A 15,338-nucleotide genomic window follows, 5' to 3' on the forward strand; every position below is an offset into this window, starting at 1 on the left:
AAAACGTGTGTTGATTGTATACTATGTCCATTGTCCTTTTATTTCTTTTTGCAATATTAATATGTGATTCTCTAACAGTCCAGTCCATATTGTATATGCTTACAAACTTGATAAGGTCAACTGTAAAAGAAAACAAGTAACAGGGACACCTAAATCAATACTGTCAAATCAAAGTTGTTCTTCTTTGAAGAGTAAACAATATGAATATGGTTATAATTTAATTGTTATGTTTACAAAATAGATTTTTGTCTTTGCTAAAAGTAAGTCATTGTTATGCAAGCACTGCTCACATTTCTTTATGTATCGAAACCTTTGAAAATATATGCAGGCTAACAGTTATACTTCGGCCGAGTATCTATCTTAAAGATATTTCTTGTTTGTTAGTATCTCTGTTCATACATTTCAAACATATCATTTTCAAATAAAAGGCGTATGTAAGGGTAACATTTAGACATATAGTAGAATGCAAACTATATCTTATCATTCATTTTAAGTTTGTATGGTCCTAGACAATGGTATTATAAACATTTTAGGTAAATGACAATTTGGGGTCATCGTTTTCGTTTAAGAGTTATGAATTATTTTGCTTATTATACCTAATGAAAGGTAAGCAATGACTTATTTTGTTCTACTTTTATCCTGTAGCTGACTTGCTACCAAATTATTGTACATGGGAATTATTGGATAATTTAATTTCCTTATGTACTTATGTTAATTTCATTAATGGCCTTGTTACAAAACTGTTTATTCTACGTTGTTGACTTGAACGAAAGGAACATAAATTTTTTTTAATGTTTAAGGGAATTCAATGCATTTTTTATTTTGAAAAGGTTATTTCGATTTATGTTTAAAAGTTATATCCCATGGCAATGACCTTAATAAGCAAAATAACAAATTCAAAGGCAAATAACTAAAACACGAAAACAGTTACTCCAAATTAATTTTCCCTTAAAATGTTTCCGTGATCATATTCTAAGGTTATGCAACGTTTAAATAAACTTTATTATGTAGTTTTCATTCTCATATATGTTTATTTGTAACCCTAGAATACACTTTTACATAAAATAAACTTTCATTGACTACATTCGCTTTCTCATATTTTTATTATGTTTTTCTTACTGATCAATTCGATTCATCCGTGCACGTTGCAGCAACCACTTCATCGACTTCATCAGTTTGCAAATCCAAGAAATCTCATACACTCATACATAGACAGAATTAACAGCTAAGGAAAGTGTTTCAGTGTAGGGGTCTGCGAAATTGTTTTTCTAGAACATCCATTATGTATTTTAAAAGATATTTACAAAACACCGATCTCACTTCGTATATTTGGTCAGAGGAAAAGCATAACACAAATTATTCGCGTTCTATTTCGTTATCATCCATTTTATAGGTATTCTGTTTTCAAAGTAGAAAATTAAACCGTCTTAACTGACCAGTTATCACAATGAAGGACTTTAAAAAATGTGTGATGTGTCTGTTTTAATTGTTATAGTTCATAAGAACGTTAAGAGCGTATTTGATCTACTAGGAAATATTGTTCAAACAATAACCATGTAAAAGTGGCTGTACATTTTTATATTATAAGAAGTACTTTTTCGTATGAAATCTTCCTTTGAGATAACAATCAATGCAGGACCACCAATTTACAAATTCATACTGAATACGAGTAATGTGGCGCAATACGTTTGCATTACATCACTGAGTGAATCTATTTATCGTGATATTGAATGTATCATTACAGCATCTGTATTAGAGATATGTAAATGATTTTTATAAGTACCGTTTAAAAAAATTAATTTATCGAATTCACTTTTAGCATAGTCTGATAACCAATCCACTATAATCAGAAATAGAAGTAAGAATCGTTTTACTTGCCTTTGAAATATTTTTTATGAACTCAGTTGCATATTGCATCACATTTTCCCGGTTACATACTATCTTCATATATCAATTTTCCGTCATTATAAATCATTTTATCGATGTCTGCGTCCTGTTAACATATATTTTAAATTAAGCATCAATCTATTTGTATAAGCACTATGTAAATATCTCGTAGGTTTAAGAAAAAATAAAAGAGACTTCCGCAATTACCGGAACGTTTGGTACTTGTAAATTTTACTTATTACACTTGTTTTTGTTATAATATTTAACCATCATATAGTCATTGACATATAATTTACAAGCCAAAAAAAAACAAAAACAAAAACATGCATTTGGCTAAAGCACCCCACTCACGAAAACTAAGATTGATGATGAACTTCTTTAAACATCTGTTTCAAATGAGTGCTTTACACAAAATATAACACGTTTGATGATAATCCCCCGTTCAACAGGACGGGCAGTCGAGTGTACTATTACATGAGATATGCATAGAATAAGGAATGTTTCAATGTCATATGACCTCATTTGAAAAATGGCTGAAAATGAATTGCCTAAACAATGTCCAAAACGGCGGCAAAATTAAAAGTATCGCAGGCTCGGTTTGGTCGATCCTGTTCATGGAAGTACTGTAATCCAGTAAAAAAATCTGGAAACAAAGTGATCCCATCAGAAGCATTATTCACAACAAAATTACGTGAAAATTGCAGACTCGGTTTGATTGAGTCTGTACACGAGGGATAATAAATAAGTGCAACATCCCTCACGCCCCACCCTAGCACCGGTTTGAGCGGTACTCAATTCTCAACACTCAATAGTGCTGGCATCAATGATCCCAAAGGACCAGAAAATAAAATAAAGTCATAAAATTCAATTCTACACTCAATTAAGCTCAAGAGAATTATTCCGACTATCTTTCTATGAGCATGTTATGATGAAATAATTTCCTTGCATTGAAGACAGATAATTATTTCAGTATTGTGTAATAGCACAGTTAAACATATCCAATACATAATAAAACAATAAAAGCATGACATGTTAAAGCTATTCGTGTTTCTCCGAGATCATAGAACAACATAACATTTACCTGGTAGATTACAGAAATCCTCCTTTTAACTCTATGAAATTGCATGCCTGTTTAGAAGTGGCGTATATAAAAGTACAGATACATCTGATTCCATTTATGAACATTTCTTTTAAATGTTTAGTACCTTTTATGTATGTTACAAAATATATGTATACGTATCTGGGTTTACAAATATTGCGCCTATTAACTTTACCATGTAGTCTATGACTTTGAAATATACAATGCGGTATATACAATTGTATAAACTATGGGTTATAATTATAGTCTAAGTGTGTTTGTTTGTTTGTTTTTATTGTAATAGCTGAAGTTACAGCTGACAAACGTTGCAGCAAATGGCAGATGCCACATTTATTATTTTAGAATTTTGTTGGCATTTGTAATTTAACAAAGCAGCGGCTTTATATGTTATATTGATATCGTATTCTTAAAGGCTGTAAAATCAAAAAGTACAGACGAACAAGGACGGATAACAAAGGGATGAAATGAGAAGAACAAAAATGTTGAGGGTCGACTTGCAGGACAGTCGATATCTGACTAAATGATCTTAATTTTATCTGACTTTTTATATCCAAAAGTGGTAGGGATTAGGTACTGTCCTGAGATAATCGGATTTCAGAAATACAAAGGCCGAGCTGAATATTTGGATCTCTGGAAAGTAAGAAAGAAATACGTACACTAAAGCAAACATCAATGAATGACTTTTTTCTGACATTGTTCATGCAAAGTGTATTGTTTATCACACACCCGTGCCGACTTTACGACTTCGTAAAAAAAATGCACGATCATGCATATATTTTGACGTGACGTTATTAGCGTTACACAACCATAGTGTAAAGACACGCCAAATGTTAGCGTTATACTATAGACGCGTCATATGTCTCTTTATTCACTTTAAACGGTCTTTATTTTGGGTGTTTGATAAATAGAATATTAAATTCGTGTAAGTTCATTACTGAATTTATTGAACTCGTTGAATAAGATAATATCATGCTTGCCAGAGGCTCGCATAATATAATTTTATTCAAGTCGTGCAATAAATACAGTATTGAACTTACACTCATTCAATATCCTCCATCTCTTGTATACCTTTAGATATTTTAATAAGTTAGTACAATCTAAAATGCGTACTATCTTAAATGTATACCTTCATTATCAATACATGTTCTTCTATGACAATGGCTTTGTGCTCATACTCGTGTTAATAACATTATCTCATCTCTTTCAATTTAATTTACGTTTTGTTTCGCTGATAGAAATATCAAAATAAACAAATTAGAAAGCATAACATAAATACATATTTTACAGAGGATATATTTTATTGAAACAAATGTTCAAATGTACAATACTACTTCCATGTATTTATATTTAAGTGACAAAGTATCTGCTTCACTTTTAACTTAATCAACGTGACCAATATAATATTCACATATTGTCAGTACATCTTACACAATTAAATCACAACATTAAATTTGTTATTCAAAACTAAACAAAAATATGTTAACTGGTGTGAAACACTGTGATAATACCTGGTCTTTAGCCTCCTACAGAAAATACAAAACAACTTAAAACAGAATCTTCTATAGTATTACACAAAAATAGTTGTCACACGTTCATTACTATTGATTTTAATATACTAATGGTATATATTTTATTATTTCAATCTTTAAATTATCATGTCTAAACTATTAAGTGTAAATGTTAGTTATAATAAATTCATTATGTTATAAAATACATTTGCTTAAAATTGAATCAGGGTACATCTTCTGTAATACTTTTAAAATAACATATTTTTGTTCAAACGTGTCTAATATTATGAACTTAATTATTACAAAAATATCGTGGCCCTACATTTCACAACTGAAATATTATAGTTAATATGCACTTACAGAAGCATGGTTCCTATTATCTTTATTAAGTTAATAATTTACCTGTCATGACATATATAACGTGAAACCTCTTTTTGTTTAAATCTTATTCATATTACATGTTTTACAAATATATTGCACCAATGTCATACAAGATACAGTAAACATCTGATGCCGTATTTGTCAAGTTTAATGTTCCATGCACTCGGATGAATACGATTAATATTTAATATGGTTCATAAAAGACTGGCTGTAAAATGCTCTTAAAGGCAGTCACGCAAACTTTGATCCACATTCTGCTGATATCAGCCCACTTAAAACTTGACTCAAATGTCATGTAGCCTCAAGAGAAATATTTCATACAAACTTATATATACTATATATAAAGCTGTTAAGATTAATTAATGAAAATTAATGTGTTTGAACATAATCTTACGTACAAAAAGCTTCATTACAAGAGACCAAATAAGAGATAGAAATTTACTGATGGTATATATCTATAAAATTTTTTCACAATATTGTATTGCAGACATTTTCAAGTGAATGTGATTTTTTGTTTGTTTGTTTTTTTGTTGTTGTTTTTTTTTGCGTTATGTTTCTTTCTTTTTTTACTTATAATTTGTTTCATTAAAAATATATAACAACCTAACTAACGCAGAGATTAATGCGTGTATTAAAATATATGCAACATTATTCATGTATTTTCTTCTTCTTTTATTATAAGAAATAACATAACACTTTAATCCAAAGTTTAGCATCAGAAGACATAGGCCTAAATTTAAACGTAAAAAACATGCTTAAATATGCATATGAATCTGTGTATGAATATTGTCAAAATATAATATATAATTGTCTATTAATTTGTTAACAGGCTATACTCACAAAGTGTCCATGGCAATGAAAATTAGATTTAGCATTATCATATTAAATTGCAAATAATAGTTCAAATGATGTATCGACTCACATAATTATGATTGAAGTAAATCGTTACATGGCAATAAAATAAGAAATACATGGACAATAATTAACATGAGGCAAAGAAAATTAAATACTTATAGATAACATTCTTTAGAAGAAACGAAAATTACTGTATTTAAAAACAAAATAAAAACTAATCAAACATAAATTTATATATAACAAGTCGACGAGTGCCAAGATGGCCATAGATCGCTCACCTGATAAATCGAACTCATCCGAGCAATTACTTAGACAAGCATCTATCGAACGCTTTATAAAAGGTATCGTAAAAAGTGTTAGTTAATTAACTTTAGAAAGGGGACAACAAGCTGATGACGTTTATGTTATTGAAAATGTCTTTGAAGACAACTTTTTTTAACACCCTTTTCTATGCAATTAGGTACTGCAAATGGTCAGTAGTTGGCAGGATGGCAAGTGTCACTCTTATTGTAATCGCACAAGAATTTGTCTCTTTCCAATTTTCAGTAGTTCAGCTTTTTCGAAAGAATCGCGAATAAGAGTGCCAGTAGTTTATAATTAGCTTTTTAAAGAAATAATAGTGTTGTTCAAGTTCAGACTTAACATCCACCCAATCATGGATAAGAGGGGTTACGATTTAGGTTTATTTGTCATCTGTTGATAGTATCAATGTTTTGAGCGTCGTGATAAAGTGACATTGTCATAAAGAGGTGTTCTAAAGTTTGCCAAGGAGTTTGTGGATGTTAGATCGTTAGGCCTTCTGGTACGCAAAATTACGTTTTTGAAAGCTTTTCGGACTGATGTTTTTATTCATTGTACATAATTTGTGCGTATATTTTATAGTTTTATAAGAAAAACCCCTTGTTGCTGATTTCTAAAATCGTTTCTGTAATACATACTGAATGTCATTGTGTATTGATGTTCTCATGTTAACAAGAGCGCCAGTCGAACTCATGTTACGCTTGTTTCAGAGATTTGGTTATCGATACAGTGTTCATTTCGCAAATACTCTGAGAATGTGTTTACGCGCTAAACTTGCAGTATCTCCGTCCTTCCAAATTTCCATGTCCTGAACATAACTCTGCAAAACCAGACGGTATTAACAAGAAACTTTAAAAGATAGATAGAGCTCAATGAGTAAAAGTGTAGTGTACAAAAACCGTAACTCTGCTTTCCAAAATTTTGCAGCAGTTGCCATTTATCATTTTTACACTTTGAACATTGTCCGGGACATAACTCTGAAACAACAAACGGTATCAACAATAAACTTTGTAGTTAGATATATCCCATTTGGGTAAAAGTGAAGTGCGCAAAACAGTTACTAATTCTTGCCTTATTTTGGAGTAATTGCACTTTTTTAGCCTCTGGTTTTTGCCCCTGTATAACTCTGAAACCACAAGAGGTATCAACAAGAAACTAAGTGGATAGATATATCTCATTAAGTAAAAGTGGCGTACATAAATCTATAGTTATTTGAGTTATTGCCTTTTTGTCATTTAAGTCTTTGAACTTTGTCTGGGACATAACTAAAAAAACCTCCGTGGTCGAGGGGTTAGGTTCGATGACATCTAATCCAGTTACCTCTCTGGCGTGGGTTCGATCCCCGGGAGATGCTTTGGTAATTAAGCGAGAAGGAAGGTAGTCTAGTACTGGTGTAACTCTCCAGGAACGATGGTTAGGGAACTACCCGCCTTTATGACTGAAATACTGTTGGGAAAAGGCGTAAAATGAAACAAACAAACAAACAATAAACTTAGTAGGGAGATAGATCTCAGTGACTAAAAATGCAAAGTACAAGAATAGTAACTCTGCCTCGCCTTATTTTGAGTAATTAGCCCTTTTTTAAAATCGTATCATTTGAACTTTGACCAGGACATAACTCTGAAACCAAATGAGCTATCAACAAAACACTTTCGATAAATCTCAATTAGTAGAAGTGCAGAGCACAAAAACAGTAACTTTGCCTTCTCTTTTTTTGAAGTGTTTGCCTTTTTTATTTTTACACTATGAACTTTGTCTCGTACATAACAAGACACTTCATTTCTGTGTCAAAAACCTATTTGGGGAGAATCACCCGAATCAAATGGCTCTTGTTTGTGCTAGTCAAAATTAGCTGTTAGGCCATATTTGCAAAAATTATAGTAAGTCATTAATTTATCTGTATAATGATATAACTTAGATATATGTGGTTGAATTTGAAAGAGAAAAGTTTTGGATTTTTATTACAATTATTTTTTAATATTGACGTGATGCGCACATTTTTTGAAACGATGGGACTGGAACTATTGTTTCGAGATTAATGTACCATTTGTTGTAGGTCTAGGCCAATATCATGTGCGATAAATTTTAAATTATTCGCTCACATTATTTTTTCCGAAGTAAAATTCTAATTGTGAAAAATGACCAAACATTGAAAAACGTTGCAACGGTTTCACTTAAATCGGCTAGGAAAAGCACAAAAATGAAATTTTCAAATAATATTTCAATATTTTTCTTCACATTTCTTTCTGTTTTAAGTGCCAAAGCTGATCTATGTAAGAAATTCATTTTTGTAAGTGTCAGGACCTTAGTGGAGGAGTTCATGTAAGGTTGTGTTCACGTTACACTTCATTCAAATATCCTTAACAGGTTTAATTTATACTATTTTCTTAACTTGCATACGTTATTCAAAGGCGGCGGTATAGCCGAGTAGTTAACACGTCGAACTAGCAATGTAAGAATTGCTTGCCGCGTGAGTTCAGACCACGCCAAGGGCAAGCAGTTGTTCCTTTGAGCAAGAAACAAAACGCTCATTTCTTAGTACTTAGTTTCTTAGTACATAAATAATATTTCAATATTTTTCTTCGCATTTCTTTCTGTTTTAAGTGCCAAAGCTGATCTATGAAAGAAATTCATTTTTGTAAGTTTCTGGACCTTAGTGGAGCTCATATAATGTTGTGTTCATATTACACTTCATTCAAATATCCTTAACAGGTTTTAATTTATACTATTTTCTTAACTTGCATGCGTTATTCAAAGGCGGTGGTATAGCCGAGTAGTTAACACGTCGAACTAGCAATGTAAGAATTGCTTGCCGCGTGAGTTCAGACCACGCCAAGGACAAGCAGTTGTTCCCTTGAGCAAGAAACTTAACGCTCATTTCTTAGTACTGGTTGGTTCCAGGAACAGATTTGAGAGTGTTTCAATAAACATATAGCTACAAACGAAATCAAATTATAACAAATCTGTATAAAGTAAGTTACTTAAAATGAGATGTTTGTGCCACCAGAATAGAACCATATCGATCTGCTCATCCATAATGTTAACCAGGCTCTACACTACACAGACTTTGTCATCTTAATACCTCCAAAATTGATAATGGACCTTTCTGAAATTGAAACCTGGTCAAGACTATCTAAGAAATTAAGTAGGTTTATGTCTAATATTAAACTCATTTTATTCCATAAATCATGTAACCCAGCCTGGCCTCAAAATTATCTTTGTTTCCACCCCAAAAACAAGTTGGGTAGGAAAAGTACATGCTGGTAAATATACCATGAATTTTATCAAAAATATTTTTTATTTAACGTAACTATTATAATTTTATTTATATACCTTAGGTATCTATATATATGTATATATATTTATCACATTCTGTACTAGCAGTAACACTACATGCATGTTCGAGTCGCGGATTCAGGATTTTTTTTACCAGAGGGGATCGTAAAAATTTAAAAAAAACATGGAGTAATAATATTCGAAAGTGAGTCTCGGCGTGGGGTGACCTTTTACTAGTTTTCAGAGGGTCATGAGTAAGTTTCCCCCGATTTTCACTAGTTTTTGCGTGATTATCATTAAATTAACGTAAATTGATATCCAATTTTAGAGTTGATACCCAAGATATTCAATCTCAGAGTTGTTATTCAAATCTCAGATGTGTTCCTTATACATGCTAAGTCTCAAGATGGGGTAGAGATGGGTGGGTCATTACCCCTTACCCTTGATTCGCTCAGGCATTCAAAAAAGTCAGTTCGTTTCTTCCAATTATGAATGAAATGTTGAACATGCACGAATGACTATTTTTGAAGCTTAGTATGAAAAAAGTACATTTTTGTAGTTTAATCCTCTCAAACTTTGTCTTTTAAATAAAAAAGATTAATAGACAAATATGTTTTTAATTGCATTGCAAACAGGAATGTTGATCTATTTTATGTCAATCAGATTTATTTTACGTGATCAGAGTTCTCCGGTTTCAAGAAAAGGCGAACCAAATCAAGATTGTTTTCATGTTTCTATTAAAAACGCACCGAGTCAAACTTGCTTTCATGAACGAAATGGCCTTCAATTGAATTATTATTATTAATATTACTTTACCTGTCGTTTTTAGCTATTTAAAGTTTCTTTTTATTTAAATCGGCCTTTCTATGACCTTGAACATTAGCAAAATTGTGTTTTCAATATTGTATACTTTCTTATAGAAGAATATAATTACTCAATATAAACGAATATTTCTTTTAAATTTATTGTTGCAGCTCCGATGCATATTAGATTTCATGCACGAGTCGTTAGTTAATAATATCGTTATTTAAACACCCAGGACGACCCACCACAGCTGATATTAATGACTATTAGACTGCACTGTACAATACAAGAGACAAAGCCCCTCCCAGCGCGGGCATTTAGATTATTGCGCGCTGACTCGCCTGATTTACCCAAACCCGCAAGCCCGCTTTCACCGACACTGCCCCCGATTTGGGTGCTGGAGTTTGAATTGACTAATGCTTTATATATTACAAATTATCTCTTCAATATATATAGAAAGGAAACGAGTTTTGATGATTTGATGTATAAATATCGACTTGTTAAACATATTAAATAATTCGCAATATAAGTATGTCAGTTCAGTTTAATTACTTAAATCACATTCTAGAAAAAGCTGTTAGTTAAGAAAACCTAACAATTAATTAAAGATGCCTTTTTTTATATTAAAATCACGTTTGCAAAAAGTTAAAGATCATGATATATAAATATGAGCTATATATAGTAACACTAAAATACCCGAATAATTCCGTTCCTTATACCCAAATTTCCTGATAACCGGGTTTTAAAAATTTAAACCCCCAATTTTTTTTAATTTAAGATGGGGCCTAATTAAAAATATTTTAGTTTTACCCTTTTGAAAAAAATGGATTAAAAAACCGTCTTTCATGCTTTGGGCAAATAGGGAAATTTTTTTTAATATTTAAAATACTGACTTTAAAAAAAAACAGTGGGAAAACCATAAAACTAGTCTTTTTAAAAGTAAAGTTTTCCGGTTTGAAATTTAGACCGGGGGAAACCCGACAAACCAAAGATCAGACAGGCTGATGTCGTCTGCAATGGTCGCACTGACACAGTCTGTAGCAGACTAAAGGTTAAAGAGAAACAACGTATGTATTGTCAATTGCTTTTTTGTGCAATATTTGTAAACAATAGGTGCAAATGACTAATGAAAAAACCCGCCAAGTCATATATGCACGCGTCATTGCCGTCAATGATATTGTACTTTAAAATATACTACATGTATACAAGTATATAAGTCGATTAAAGTTCAAGATGAGGACACAAACATGTATACATACATGTGATCAGAAACGTTTAAAGTTAATTATGTTTGTTAAAACTGGAAAAACCACACCTTTTTAAATTTACCGATTGCTATATTTATACATGTATACTTATAATTCTTGTATAAATGTGACCGCTTCTGACGTTGCGGATATAGCAGGAGAAATAAGCAGAACCCCTTTCGCCTATATGGTCAATGCGGTGGTTTTGTTTTGGGCGCCAAAATAGCCGGGGACTCTTAGCAGAGATCTTTATGGTGGCTGATTTCTACCATTTCGTGTCTTCGCACCTTAAAAGTCGAAGGCGAAGACACGAAGACACGTTAATATCACCGTGTATATCCAGTATGGCAGAAATGTGCAAATAACACAGGAATTGTGCAAAAGTAACGCAGAATTGTGCAATGTAGAGGCTACAACGAGCACCGCGATAAGTTAATGGACCAATATTTTTATTGTACACCAAATTAGAAGAAATGAATTAGTGCATACGGCATAATGGCATTATACTTTAACTCTCATCATAAATATTTCCATGAAAAGTTTCATTTTTCAAGATCATTCGTGAAAATGACGACCTGACTAGCGTATTGATGGCGATTTTTAGTTTCGTTGATATCTTTAAAAACAATAACGTACATTACTTTATGATTTTTTATATTCAGTGTGCCTGAGACATTTTCCAATCTACTTGTGTCATATTACACTTAATATAGCAGATAAAATGTAATTGAGGCCATTTTTAAAAGGTAACGCCGAATTCGTGAAAACAACATTCATGAAACAACAGCGGTTATCTCATTACAAGTAGCTAAATCTTATTTTACCAGCTTCCTTCTATTGTTACACGACACTTGCAGTTTGACAAATGTCTTAGGTATACAGAATATGAAAAAGTAATGTTTTAAATGTGTTACATAGAGGATATTGAATTGAGTTGAATAAAATTATATTATGCGAGCCTCTGGCGAGCATAATATTATTTCATTCAACGAGTTCAATAAATTCAGTTATGAACTTACACGAATTAAATATTCTTTTTATCACATACCCAAAATAAAGACCGTTTAAAGTGAAAACAGAGTAATTTTTCATTGACTCGTCTATATTATAACGCTAACATTTAGCGCGTCTTTACACTATGTTTGTATAACGCTAATGACGTCACGTCAAACTATATGCACGGCCGTGCAATACCATTTTTACGGAGTCGCAAAATCGGCACGGGTGTGTGATAAATGTACATATTTATTTGACGTAACACAAAAGCCACCTTCAAAACGGTAATCAGATTGTCTTTCTCACGAATGATCTAAGGAAGTAAACATATTCCTGAAAAATTGTAATGCTGGTTAAAGTATAATGCCGTAGCAGCCATATGCACTTATTCATTTCTTTAAATTTGATTAAGAATAAAATATTTTGGTTCGTTAACTTACTGTGTTATCCTTTTTGGCGATAGCACTACACAGATTCGGCGTTACTTTTACGTTATGTGTACATTCCTGCGTTAATGCATATGCGCGATTAATATGCTCACTTAATGCTAACTTATCGTGTCTCGACATCAACTTAAAAGGGCGACGACACATAGACACAAACTTATAATACAGCACATTTGGTTATTTAGAGAAAAAGAAGAGATTTCTGAGGGGGGGGGGGGAACTGACAGCAGCCGTGTATATTATTACTGATAAAGATTTTCTACTGTTTATATGGTCCTATATATAAATGGTTGTTTGTGTTTGTATATATAAAAAAAAATCCATAAATCGACTGCAGCCCGTGTATATAAGATTTTCAAACAAACGGTACGGACCCACATAACCGATGTCAATAAATATAATAAAAACGATAACAAAACGTATACATAATTTTTATTACATTCCAAAGTGGCCGCTTTTTTCGGTCGTGGAAACGTTCTTGCCTTGACGTCAAAAGCTATTGAGTTTATACAAACATAAAATTAACATTTGTATAAAGTTAAGTTCCCCAATCTAAAACATTAAAAGATGTAAGCAAAGCGAAGTAAAAAAGTAGATCTATTCAAAAAACTGGTCATGATCCCTGACATGAGTGATCTTCTTTCTGCGCAAATTATTGACGGTAACTATTTGACAATTATAAATAAAAATGTTATTAAAAGGAGAACATCGGTCTTTATATTAAATTAAATACTAACTAATCCTCGCTTTGAAGCTTCGAGCTTTAAAATTATTATTCTGAGTGAGAATAAATTCCATAGTCATACGTAAGAATAACGGAACATTCAGTAAAATTATACTAACATTTAACTCTGGTAGTCCGAATAGAGGGGGACAACTATTCTAAATATTTTTTTCGGACTTCCATGTTACTCCCTTTTGGAGTTTCATTCTTCTTTAGTTCAAGTGAAAGAAAATATTACAATTTGATCACGGCAACAGCAGTTTGTGAAAAAGTAGTAATAAAGTAATACATATGTTTATTTATTTATTTATTATCCACCAATACTGGAGAGAAAATATATTTACAAAGTAAAACAGATGTGAAGTATATAAAAATACATAGCATCGATTACATTTTAGATAATATGCAATACAGGAGCATATGGTTTATGTATGGGTAAGAGTTCGTATTAAGACGACCGTAGGGAGTCTTATCGAACTCTTACCCATATAACTGCAAATCAGCTCTTACAACTCGATAATCAGATAAAAATATAGAAAGTGTCACCTCTTTAATTAAGCATAAATTATTTTTCCCCAGCAGTTCACGTACAAACAAGGATGGGGTCCAATTACTTAATCTGGCATTTAAAAACAATGAGTTTTTCAACAATACCTAGGATTGTTAATGCAATTCATATCTGTCATATGAAACAAAATAATGTTTTGCTTATTTTTTTCTAGAAAATATAAACAGTCAGCAATTAATAATTGACATTTTTCTTAGAGTTAAAAAGGATATCAAAAAGTTACTGTGTACTCATTTGTCTCTGCGAGCTGAGCTCCACGTGCATTATCTATGTAATAAATTTGAATGTATCCTCACATTGCTACAGTGTTATCAGCCTTTTTAGAAAAACACCTGACCTGGCTAATTAAAATATGCCAAATCACAATTTTCACTATCAGCACTGGTTTCTTCATGAAAAAGCGGCTACACTAATTACTGCCGAGTAAGAGCCTATTTGCAGTTATGTATGGGTAGGAGTTTGTAGACGACCTTAGGGAGTCTTATTATTATCGAACTCTTACCCATATAACTGCAAATCGGCTCTTACAACTCGATATCAGATTAAAATATAGAAAGCGTCACCTATTATTAAGCATAACATTATTTTCCCAAGCAGTCACGTACAAACAAGGATAGGGTCCAATTACTTAATCTGGCATGTAAAACAATGAGTTTTCAAAATACCTAGGCGTGTTAATGCAATTCATTCCTGTCATATAAAACAAAATAATGTTTTGCTTACTTTTTCTAGAAAATATAAACAGTCAGCAATTAATAAATGGCGTTTTTTCCTTAAAGTTAAAAAGTATATCAAAAAGTTACTGGTACTCATTTGTCTCTGCGAGCTGAACCCACGTGTATTATCTATGTGATAAATTTGAATGTATCCCTCACTTTGCTATACAGTGTTATAAGCCTTTTTTAGACCAACACCTGACCTGGCTAATAAAATATGCCAATCCACATAATTTTTTCAACTATCAGCACTGGTTTCTTCATGAAAAAAGCGGCTTCACTAATTACTGCCGAGTAAAAGCCGATTTGCAGTTATATAACTTTTGAAGAATACTTTTAGGCAATGCTGCAGATCAGCTCTTGGTATTGTAGTATTACGTAAGAATACTTGAATTTGTTTTCCGAAAAGCTCATTAGGATAAACATAGCACACATATATACATACAACAAACAGTGCATGAACTTAACAAAAAGCAATGTGACACCCATACATTCCAAAAAGAATCTGTATTGGAGGAGGTAACACATATA

Source organism: Ruditapes philippinarum, unplaced genomic scaffold (genome assembly GCF_026571515.1).
Source record: "Ruditapes philippinarum isolate M1 unplaced genomic scaffold, ASM2657151v2 ctg2405_1_1_1_1, whole genome shotgun sequence".
NCBI classification, from domain to species: domain Eukaryota; kingdom Metazoa; phylum Mollusca; class Bivalvia; order Venerida; family Veneridae; genus Ruditapes; species Ruditapes philippinarum.